The sequence below is a fragment of the Catharus ustulatus genome, chromosome 6 (assembly GCF_009819885.2).
Source record: "Catharus ustulatus isolate bCatUst1 chromosome 6, bCatUst1.pri.v2, whole genome shotgun sequence".
In the NCBI taxonomy this organism is placed as follows: domain Eukaryota; kingdom Metazoa; phylum Chordata; class Aves; order Passeriformes; family Turdidae; genus Catharus; species Catharus ustulatus.
Window position 1 is genome coordinate 9,178,662 of NC_046226.1, and position 11,112 is coordinate 9,189,773.

The 11,112-nt window shown below is 45.6% G+C and overlaps 1 protein-coding gene across 5 annotated transcripts in view; it reads right to left on the reverse strand.

Moving 5' to 3' along the window:
• INF2 (inverted formin 2) overlaps nt 1-2,870 on the reverse strand; it is a 41,194-nt gene extending 38,324 nt beyond the window's left edge. For 4 of the 5 annotated variants that reach the window (XM_033062102.2, XM_033062100.2, XM_033062098.2 and 1 more), the window contains exon 1: nt 2,765-2,870. The gene's annotated coding sequence lies outside the window, so the exon portion shown is untranslated. The remainder of the gene's footprint in view (nt 1-2,764) is intronic. The other variant, XM_033062099.2, reaches the window with a different exon arrangement.
• Between the last annotated feature and the right edge of the window lie 8,242 nt (nt 2,871-11,112).

Sequence of the window (11,112 nt, forward strand, 5' to 3'; positions counted from 1 at the left end):
ATGCTGCAGGGCTGTGTTTACCTTCTGCAAAATATTTAGGTATTTTTCACCTAGCTATATAAAAAGCAATGTACAATGTTAATGAGTGGTGCAGGGATAATGCCTTATGTTTATCTGCACCTACCAACTGCAGCATTTTGGACTGAGCAGAGCTGGATTTGTTCAGTGTCACTGTGTGACCCCGTGACCTGACTTTGTTGGTTCAGTGATATTTTCTCTGAATCATTATTGATAGACCTTACCTCAAATATTAAGAGCAAGGATATTCAAGTGGGAGCTTAACCTGAGCTCAGATTTGAGCACTGAGTTTGTCTGAAGTGCCTTCAGCTGTTTCAGCTCGATGAATGTTGTTCACTGCCCAGTCTGCAGCATTGTGTTGCTACCCACTGCTGGATTACACCCATCTTCTACTCACGGCTGGTTACAGGACAATGGTGGGATTAAAATCCCTCATCAACAGAACAACCATTGCAGAAAAATCCCACATCTCATAATTGATGCCATGCAAGTAAATTAGGTGGAAAGAAGGACAAAATGCAACTTAGCTTGCTTTGGTAAGAAAAATTTTCTGCTCAGCTATTCTGCGAAAACCTGGCACACAAGACAGGGATAAAGTTCAGCTTACAACACATTTGAAGCCACTCACTATGCAGTCCAGTGAAATCAGAAGTTTGCAAACAAAAGATAAAAATTTGTAACAAATAGGGTACAGACCATGGATCGGAAGGGGTCAGTCTGAGTCTAGCAGGGTCATTACTGCAAGTGAGGGAGGTTCTTGCTACTTAACTTCTCCCTTCATGATAGAGCAAGTGGGAGAAAGCCGAAGGAATAGTGAACCAGCACAGAACATGGGGATATGCAATAAAAATGGGATTAATACAATGACTAAAATACGATGGGAGCTAACAGCAGAAAACAAAAGTCAGATGGGCACCTGGAGAGGAAAATCCCAGCTTCCCACCCCCATCACAGGACAGGAGGAACCTGAGGAAGAGGTTAATTGCAGCACCTACCTGGTGAGGGATTTATCTCTAGGTGAGATGTCAAAGCATGAGAGCACAGGACAGACCTCTGAGCCTTGCAGCTCTGCTCATCCACAGGGAAGTCGGAGATTAAGAAGCCCAGCTCACAACTGCCAGGGATCAGCAGAAGCTGGAGCCTGCTTCATGGAAGCAGACAGCAAGTTGTAGCTTGTTTGGCATTGCACAGTAAAGAGAAAAGCATGCAACTCCTATTTCTATACTGATAACAGAAAAGCACCAAATGGTGAGAACCAAGCAGTCAGAGTGCAAATACAAAATAAGAGAAAGCCATACACTGGAGAAAGGACTATAATACCACTTCAATAAAGCTGTGAAGTTTCCCCTTCCCAGAAGGCTGGCAACAAATGAATTACAGTCGTGTGCAATAAGGCATAATATCATTCTGTGTTTAGATTTGCTGACCTGCCAGGTCTCTTCCTGTCCTACATTTAGATTATCTTTTATACAATGGGTCTTGCACACTGCTTGCATTTTTTCAGCAATATTTTTGGATGACAGCCTAGAATAGGATTATTAACTTATAACAGGACAAAAAAAAAATCTCATATCCTCACAGATTCCTGTGATCCCCTCCCCCCGCCCTGTAGTTTTGGCAGCCTCTGTTTAGTGGAAAAATAAGCTTAAGTTGATGGAAGAGAAATTAGATTAGTGGCCAGACAGCCCAAATTCTGAGCAAGTTCAGTAGGACGATGGCAACCTTGCTGTAACTCTGCTGACTCCAACTTTCCTTCTCAACAAAGTTAAGCCAGAAGTTTCCTTGCAGTCTACCAGTGAACCTGAGGTGTTTTGTACTGTGTTTACCTGGAGAAACCCTTCAGTCTTAAGAATCCAAAAAAAGAACATACAATTTGCAGTGTTGATCTAGTACAGAGAGGGATGACCAGGAGCACCGTTTTGGGGTTTTTCTTCTAAAATCAGTGTGTCTGAGCACTCCTTCCCCGCCCACGAGCTCTGGAATTCAGCTCTGTATACTGATGTTGCAAGAAGCCATTGAATCACTGCAGAGTTATTGAGCAAAAGGGAGGATGAGGCTGGAGAGAACTATGTGGGAAAACTGGGCAGGACTTGGGAGACCTTGCCTGAAAACCACTGGATAACAGAATCTGTCAAAATAAAAGCCTGAAAGTGGCCCAGCCCAGACGCAGGCACACCATCCATCCGCTCCATGCCGGGAGATGCTCTGCCAGCACCAGGCACAGCAGGACCACATCCCGCCTGCACATCCCACCTGCAACCTGCACCACGTTGCACCCACACGTGCAGTCGGGACCACGTCACACCTAAACACCGTCTGCCATCCCAACTACACCCAGCACCGCCAACCAAACACCCGCAGCCCTTACACGGTGTGTTTGCGGCTGCAGCCCGGACCAGCTCCCACCTGTGCGCTCCACCTGCAATCCCGACTCCATCCCACCCACACCGCGCTGCTGCATCTGCATCCCGGACCGGCTCCCATCTCTGCCGTGTAAGCGGCAGCGGGGCGGCGATGCCGGGACACCTGCAGCCCAGCCCGGCTCCCAGCTACACCATCCCCTGCGCTCAGCCATCCCTCCCGCAGCTCCGAGCCGCGGGCAGCTCCCTCCTCCGCAGACACCGCTCCGCCTGAGCGCCCGGAGCGGGGCACGGCCGCGGGGATGCCCAGCCGGGCTGCAGCGTTTAACCCAACTTCTCCCGACCGAGAACACCCCGCTCCCACCCCCGGCGGAGCTCGGCCTTACCGCGGCGGCTTTCCTGCGGCGGGGACAGCAGCGACCCTCGCTGCAGGGACCCTCCGAGCCGGGCACCCTCCGAGCCGGGCACCCTCCGCGGCCCCGCAGCCGCCGGGCTCTGCCCGCCCGCGGGAGCCGCGCCCGGTTCCGGGGCGGTGCCGGGGCGGGGCGGGGGGTCCGGACCGGCCCCGCCGGGGAAGTTTGTCCGCTCCCGGGGCTCCGCTGCACCGCCCCGAGCCCGCCTTCTGCCGGCTGTATGCGCCTGCATGGCAGCCCCGCTGCCGTGTCCGGGCGGATCATCCCGGGGTGTCCCTTCCTGCGGGGTCCCGTGGGCATCCTGGAGCGAGCGCTGCCGCCGGACAGCCCGAGCTGCCCGGTGTGAGCGGGTGGAGTCCCTGCCTGCTGGGGACCCTCCGGGGCTGAGAGGGGAGTCACGAAACCTGGGGACCCAAGGGACCCAAGGGATCCTGCACCCTCCTCTAGGGACCCGCCGCCCTGGTCTCTGTAATATAGTGCTTCACTTTTAACATAGAATCATGGCATCGGTCAGGTTGGAAAATACCTTTAAGATCATCGAATCCAAACGTTAACCCATCATTACCAAGCCCACCACTAAACTGCATCTCCAAGTGCCACATGGACACGTCTTTTAAACCTCCAGGGATGGTGACCCGGGCGCTTCCCGGGGTTGCCTGTTCTAGTGCTTGAATCCTGTACTTTGCACTGGGCTAGTAAAGCTAATATTTGAGCATTTTGCACAGATTTTTGGGTATCTCACCATGTAAACATCTAGTCAGATAAAGCCTAAAACGAAAGTCAGTACAAGTTCAGCATCTCTTGGTACTTCAGACCGGTGGGCACAGTGGGCCCCCCAACCCAGCAGACGGGCAGGATGCCTTTTCCATTAGTAAAACATATCAGCTCTAGAGATGAGCCACAAAACAGTGGAGTTAAGCTAAATATTGACAGCCAAGGGGAGAGAATTTAGTGTTTCCCTTCGTGGGTCAGAAGTGCTGTCTCCTAATGTAAGAGGCATTAGGGGCATGAGTCAGTTTTGATTTCAGGCAGAGCCACTCCGCTTTGCCTGGCAGGGAAAATCATGGAGGAGGGAGAAAACGGATAAAGCGTTTTGCAAAGGGCTGCTGCAAGCCACTGAGAGCTGAGCTGAGACCACTGAGTGTGATTACAGGTGACTGGAGGATAGTTACAGGGTAAGAACTCAGTGCTGAGTACTTCTGAGACTTCAAATTGGAAAATGAGACCTGAGCTTTCACTGCTTGCTCGTAAAACACTCCTCTGTTTTTAGTGGAAGGGAAGACAAATGGAAAAAGACTGCCTCTCTCAGACACAGCAGTTAACCAGAGTGGCTCATAGTTTCTTCTTTTGTCCAAAACAAATGCTTCTAATTGGTATCTTATGCAATACTCAGGTATACTTAGCTTTACAAATCTACACAGTGGGAAAAATGGATGTGTCCCCTGCAATCTTTCTCTGAAGGGTATAAAACTGTTTTTCAAAGAACTATTTGTTTTTTAGGAAATAATAATTGTCTTTGGCTGCTGCTGCTGTTCTTGCTTTAGCCTTTTTTCCATTCTCTGCAAGTTTTTGCTGCTTTGGTGTATGAAGAAGAACAGGGAACCCAAATCTTTCCTGCTTGAGAGCATTTTTCTTCTTTGTCTTTGCTGCCTTTGTATTCTGGAGCAGCCGTGCCAGGGTTTGCCATATGGAAGTCAGACAGGTAGGACACCTTGATGTGGCCCATGGGGCCTCCCCTCCTGCTGCCTCATTTCAGGCATTTTCAGCATCAGGTTTGTGGCCTCTGTCCCACATGGTGACTGTGAGTGCTGGGGCAGTTGGGGAGCAGATCCCTTAATCCACGTATCAGCTCTGTCCACAGGAGAGTGGGGAGCGGGGAGTGTGACCATGGGGGAGCTGGGTGACACACAGGAGACCTGCAGCTCACAGTGACCTTGGTTTTTGGGGCAGATCAGAGACAGCTCTTCTTCCTCTGTGCTTCACTGCTTCATTCATTCTCACTCTAATGCTCGATACTTGTCAGTCCTGCTTGGACGTAGAAGGACAGTACACACGGCTGTAAAAATTGCTTATGGAAGACAAATTATAACTGCTGGGCCATAAGGGCTCTCATCATCATCAGGAATGAGGGGCAAAGCTCAGAAAAGACAAGGCAAAGAGAAAAAATGAAACACTGTGTAAATGCCCTTCATTTCACCAAAATCCCTTTTGACCGAGGCAGATATGACTGCGGGGGTGAGCAGTGAACACACAAGTGCTCTTTGTTGGGATAAACCATTCTGTCCATGTGTGTCCAGAGCTGGGTGCACACGTGGTGTGGCCAAGGGGGTGCAGTAGCTGGTTTGCTTCCCCAAAAGCATATCTGCAGTGTGCTTTGCACTTTGGAACCTTGCACCCACAAAAATCAGGCTGAACTGTCCCTGGGCTCTCAATCTGCCTGCCTGGAGGGGCTGTGGTCACCGAATTTGTTGTTGGATGGTCTGAATTGCCATTTCTATTTGGTGTAATCACTACCAATTATGTCAGAAATGTGTAAATAGAACTCCACCACATAGACCAAATTCTTCTTTGGTTACACCACGAACCACTATTTGCTCTTCTAACCTCCAGCTGGCCATTTTTTTCCTTTGGTTTGGGCAAAAGAGCTAGTAGCAAATTCATTTTTATTCAACAGCATCCCCATGCGTGGCTGCTCAGTCCCACAGTGAAAGGGCTGAAAAGAAATACCACAGCAGCTGGAAAATGGGGCTTTGAAGCTCAGGGGAATTGTTGCCCTGACTGGATTGAGGTCCTAAAAAGCAACTTTTTCAGAGGAGCAAGCTCCTTCCAAATCCTTCTTAGCTTGTATTGCTTTGTGTTCTCACTACTTACACTAACATTAAATAGAATAGGATAGAAGAAAATATAAATATTTCGTTTGGAAGGGACCTACAATGACCATCTAGTCTAAATGCCAAGTATATGAATCAAAGTTTTTTTTCTTCTGATCTCTTTTTTCCTTGCTGTCCACACACATATGTCAGGTTCCTGATATTTTAACTGCAGTTGTGCCCTGCCCTTCAGGAGGGCTGAAACATTTATTTGGTACCTCTGACATGAAGGCAGGGCTGCAGCAGAGCTCAGGAATGTAGAGACCTGAGTGTTTGTGCAGACATTCCTTTTCCTTCTAAGCAGCAGAGTTTTAGACAGAGATCTGCCATGCTGAGAATGTCATTTCTGCACAGCTGCAGGAATTGTTGTCCCAAGGTCTGATGACGAGAGTTGGTTTTGTGTTTGTCCCTGTTCAGATTAAAGCAGGACTCGTTTCCAGCAGTGGTGAAGGTTAAGAGCATGTACTGCACAGAAGGATTCCTGATCTTTTGTTTCTTCACTTAAGCCCTTTGCAATGTTTACAGCAAAGGTCAGAGCACAGAAGAAAAGTGCTTTTTGGTTTTGAGTCGCAAAGCAGTTGTCAAAGAGCTGAATTTTCCTGAGGGAGAGGCCCCAAGAGAGTTGAGAACCTTAAAGAAAAAGATAATATCCGTATTATCAAGCGCAAAATAATCTTCGTGCTTTAGTGTTCCCTGAGCCACAGGAGATTGAGTAAGAGCACTGAGAAGCAATGTAGTACTTGTAAGTCAATAATGGTGCATGCATACACAAGGATTTAGACACACATTTGCAGTTGTAATGGGAGGAAGATAAACCTCCCCTCTCATATAAGAAGCCTAGAGACACTGGATGGGTGAAATGCCTCAGATTGTGTAATTTAGATAAAGACTCACAGATGTCCTACTATATAGCGCAGATAAGCACAGTCAATTTTTCTAAGATGTTTTCAGTCACTGCCTCATGTTTTGTTTTGTTAGAGGCTACACTTGGAGAACGGGAGTCCTTTGTTTCACCAGGGCTCATCTGCTTCTCTTGCCTCCTCCCCACTTGACAGTGTTTTTTCTTCGTGTGCCATCATGTTTATTTCCCCAGCAACAGCAACTGCATCTCAAACTTCACAGAGATTAAGGGCTTTCAGAATGAGTGTCCACAGCAGAGACTGAAGTCTTCTTCCCTTCATTGCAATTTAGGATTAATGGCTGTATTTCCCATGTAATGGATTTTTAAAGCACTCTGGTTTTGGCACTGATTATTCAGGCACACTCAAAGCACAGACTAATGGGATGTAATTTTGTACTGATTCAGTGCTCTGGTTTTCTTATAAATCTCTTCCTTCTTATTCTTCCTGGTATTATTCCAGGTACACAGCAAAGCCACACTTGCTGTCACTTGCTGGGGATGATGGAACTGGTTACAAACTCAGGAGACAGTATTTATCCAGGTATCTCATTCTCATATCTCACTGGTGGGATACACTTCTGTCAGCCAGACTGGGCAGACAGGAGATGTGTGGCTCCCTGCTCCTATCTCTTATCCAGGTGATGTGAAGATTTCTAAGTCTTCCAGAGCCTGGAAATGTTTCCAGTTCTGTCAGGAAAACCTTCTGCTTTTATGCCCAAGTTCCCATTGCTAATAATTCACCTAGGAGCATTCTTTGGAATCCTGTGTGTAATTCTCAATAATTCCCAGAATGGTCAATTTAAAGTGGGACAGATACTGAAAAGGAGGATGCTAGTGGGGTTTTACAGCATGAGATTAAAAGACTTTTGATAAAGCCTAACAAAATGAGGGCTGAGAGGGCATATGATCATCTCTGAATATCTCAGGAAAGGTGTCAGTGCCACACAGGAGCCAAATTCCCCCTGGCTGTTCAAGTGTGTGAACCGTGCTGGCACAAGAACAAATGGATATTAATGAGAAATAAACCCATTTACACTTGGGAAGAAAAAGAGGGTTTTAATGGTCAGAAAAGTGTTATCTCTGTCAGGAGATGAAAGGCCAAAATTCTAGGCTGACTTAAAAGGGAGCTTCATTTCTTTATGAAAAGTGATTGAAGAGAGATTTGTCTGCAATAGCAGATGCCAATTTCAGGTGACCACAAAGGGGTTTGATCCTAATTCTCCGTTCCTTTTACTTAAACATCTGTTTATAGCTTGAAGGAAAGGCTGTGATATATAGTTTGCCCTCCCATTTTGGGTAGTCACCAAGGAGAGCTGCTCTCACAACGTGGGGGTGCTTTCAGAGAGGTCACCCCTCCTTTGGCTCCCTCCTTGTTCCTCAAATGCTCACGTCAGGCTCAGCCTACATCTCTTGCCTTGGCTATGGCTCACTGCTGGCTTTCCTTCTCCTTTTGCATCCTGAATGCCTGGAATGTTTTATACACTTTGAGGCAGGAGTTTCTCCATAGGTTTGCCTGTCTCTTGTAATGGAAACTCCCTCTATCAGCTTTTTGATTCCCAATCCGCTGCCACAGAAAGAAGGACCAACCAGCTTAAGATGCGTGTGACTGCATTAAATTACTTCAAAATTTAACTGAATTAACTTAAAATGTAACTGAATTAAAATTACTTCATTAATGACACAACTCCTACCTCTTTACCCTTCCCAGAATATTGGATGTGCAGATATGCCAAAAATAATGTTACATTTCTGGGAAAGGATTTTTGCAAGCACTTTGATTTGATCCAGCAGAACAGAATACAGGTATTTTGTGCCTTGTCCAGTAAAGATTCAGAACTTCAGAAAAAAAAAAACAAAGCAAATGAGCAGAACACAAGTTCAAGGCAAATAACAAGAGATGATTCCTCACACTAGGTGACATAAGTTGTTAAACTCCCTGCTGCAGGATGTTATGAACGGTAAAAGTCAGTGGAGACCAATTCCTGGAAGAAAAATAGACTGAGGGATATGGAGATAATGTTTTTGGCTCTGGAAGTTCCTAAGGTGCAAAATGTTGGAGATGGAGGAGGTGTTATGGGTGGATATGACTATATGCTATAATTAAATATAGCATAATTATTTATTATTAGCTTGGTATTATTAATTGTTAGACAGGACTAGCAACTAAGAAGCATCTGGTTTGGCCACTTAGAGAGAATAAATGTGGGTCTAGTTGGATGGAAGCTTTGGTGTGGCCCAGTACAGCTTGTCTTACGTTTTGGGCTTTCTTCCAGCCTGCTCCTCATAGGTGGAGGTAGCCCTGCACCACCTGCAGAGCCTGGTTCATTGCCCACTCTTTGGATCAGTGCCTGTGAAAGTTTTAGCTAAGTGACTTAGAAATAAACTGATTAAACAATATGATGGCTGCAAAAAACTCTCATCTCTTCCCCAGAAGGTCTTTGTTCTGGTTTTGTTTCCAGAAACAGGTTGGTGCTAAGCTAGCAGTGACTCAGCCTGAGATGGTGGATGGATGGAATTACCATGGCAGGACAAGGCATGGTTCCTACTCCTCTAAGATCACTATTTTCACTGCCCTTGCTTCCAGAGAAGCAGCATGTTCTGCATGTTAAGTATCAACATGGCACCAAGTTTCATGCGCAGTTTTGATAAATAAAATCTGTGTTCTAAGCAAGGCACCCAGACAAAGCCCCTTTGTTAGAGCAAGACTTAGGCCTAGTGTATGTCTTTGGGAGAAATGCAGAATTCATTTTGGGGAGGGAAACTGATATGAACAGCAGGCCATTTTCCTCCACAAAGGCTGTCTTTCAAGGCTGGTGCATGCAGCAGAACAAAGGCTGACCCCATAATCTCTACTCAACAATAGCTTGGGATATTTGATTGGATTGTACATGCATACATCATGCCTGGCTGTAAATAAATAGGGCCATGGTTTGATCCACTGCGAGGATAAAGTCAGCCTGTTCCCCTTGCCACTCTGGATTCAAGGAAATGCTTATTTTGTATCTCTGCCTGCTCTTGGCTGAGGGCTGTCCATCTTGCCACCAGGGCCAAAGGGTCTCACTTTAAAGCCCAGTAACAAAGAACAGAAGGTTTTGTACCATTTCATTGGTGCCAAACTTGTTCATCACTTCTTTCTGTAATCCCTGTAACTTCTGGGTTTTTAAAGGACCTTTTCTTGGCTGAATTCATGACCAGCAAACGAGTAGGCCAAGAAAAACTTGGATCTTACACATAACTTTGATCTTACAGGCAACTTGAGGCTCATGCTATGGTAAATTATATTATGTTTTGACTAACTCTTTACTTCTGTTTCTCATATGGAAGAAGGTGGAAGACACAACTTCCAAAACCTATCCTTGGATGCCTGAGGTACTCCTACAAAAGAAGAATGTCTCCTGTTCAAGCACATAAAGCAGTGGTATGCAGATTAGTGATAGTTTTTATAAATTGTCCACAAAGTTTTGTGGGAATTAAACATAATTGCTCAGCACATTTTGTGGTTGTACTCATAATGCAAGGAAAATTTGGGCTGTTGCTCTGGAAACATAGGAAACCACTGGCCTAAGACACAGTGTGTTTGCAATGTAAACATTTGGGCCCTTGTTTATATAATTGTCTGTAACTGGAAAACAAAGCAACCATAGTGAGAGTCTAGCCTAATTGTCAGTTGTTTTACTAGATGAAACAAATTTTACTTGGACTTTTTTATCCCCTTCAGTCCATTGATTAGCATTAGGCAAAAGTTTGTGCAGTAAAAGTTGTCAGAGCCCGGCATGAAAGGTCTCCTATGGCATAACATCACGTGGCATAACAACACACAAACATTTTCTAATAACGTCAAAGTCTTTGCTTATGTTTCAATATGTGGGGCAGGAACACAGAGATCTGTTTCAGCAGAAGAGCTGATGAAATGTGTGACTCAGTGTGACATGGAATTGCCTCTAAATACAAAAGCACTTGATTATCATCCGCAATTACCCTGACAATTTGTGACATTCCTATAAATGGACTTTTTTTAGCATTTATTATTTGCATTTCTCAAGTATTTTAAGACACAGAGTGATGAAAGGGCAGATTTTTTTGAGATCTTAACGTCAGAGAAGTACAGGAGAACTATATGAGGAAACTTCAGATTGTCCTTGGAAAATTGGTAGAAAAGAAAAACAGAGGATTAAACTAATAGTCAAAGGGGTAAATATGAAGCCATTTCCATGGATTAATGACTGGTTAAGGCATATGTAGCAAAAAAAAAAAAAAAATCACAGATGAGAAGGAATAGATTTACAGCTGGTTCAGCCTGGAGAACAGGAGACTGAGGGGACACTTCAAGAAGAATTTGGACAATTCTCTCAGACATGTGGTGTGATTTTTGGGGTGTCTGTGCAGGGCCAGGAGTTGGCTCGATGATCCTTATGGGTCCCTTCCAGCTCAGGATATTCTAGGCTTCTAGCAGACTTTTATAGAGATTTATCTTGAGTTGTTTTTCTTACATATTCATAAGTGATCTACAATAGGAGTGAATAAAGAAGTGACAGCAGTTCCGGATGATA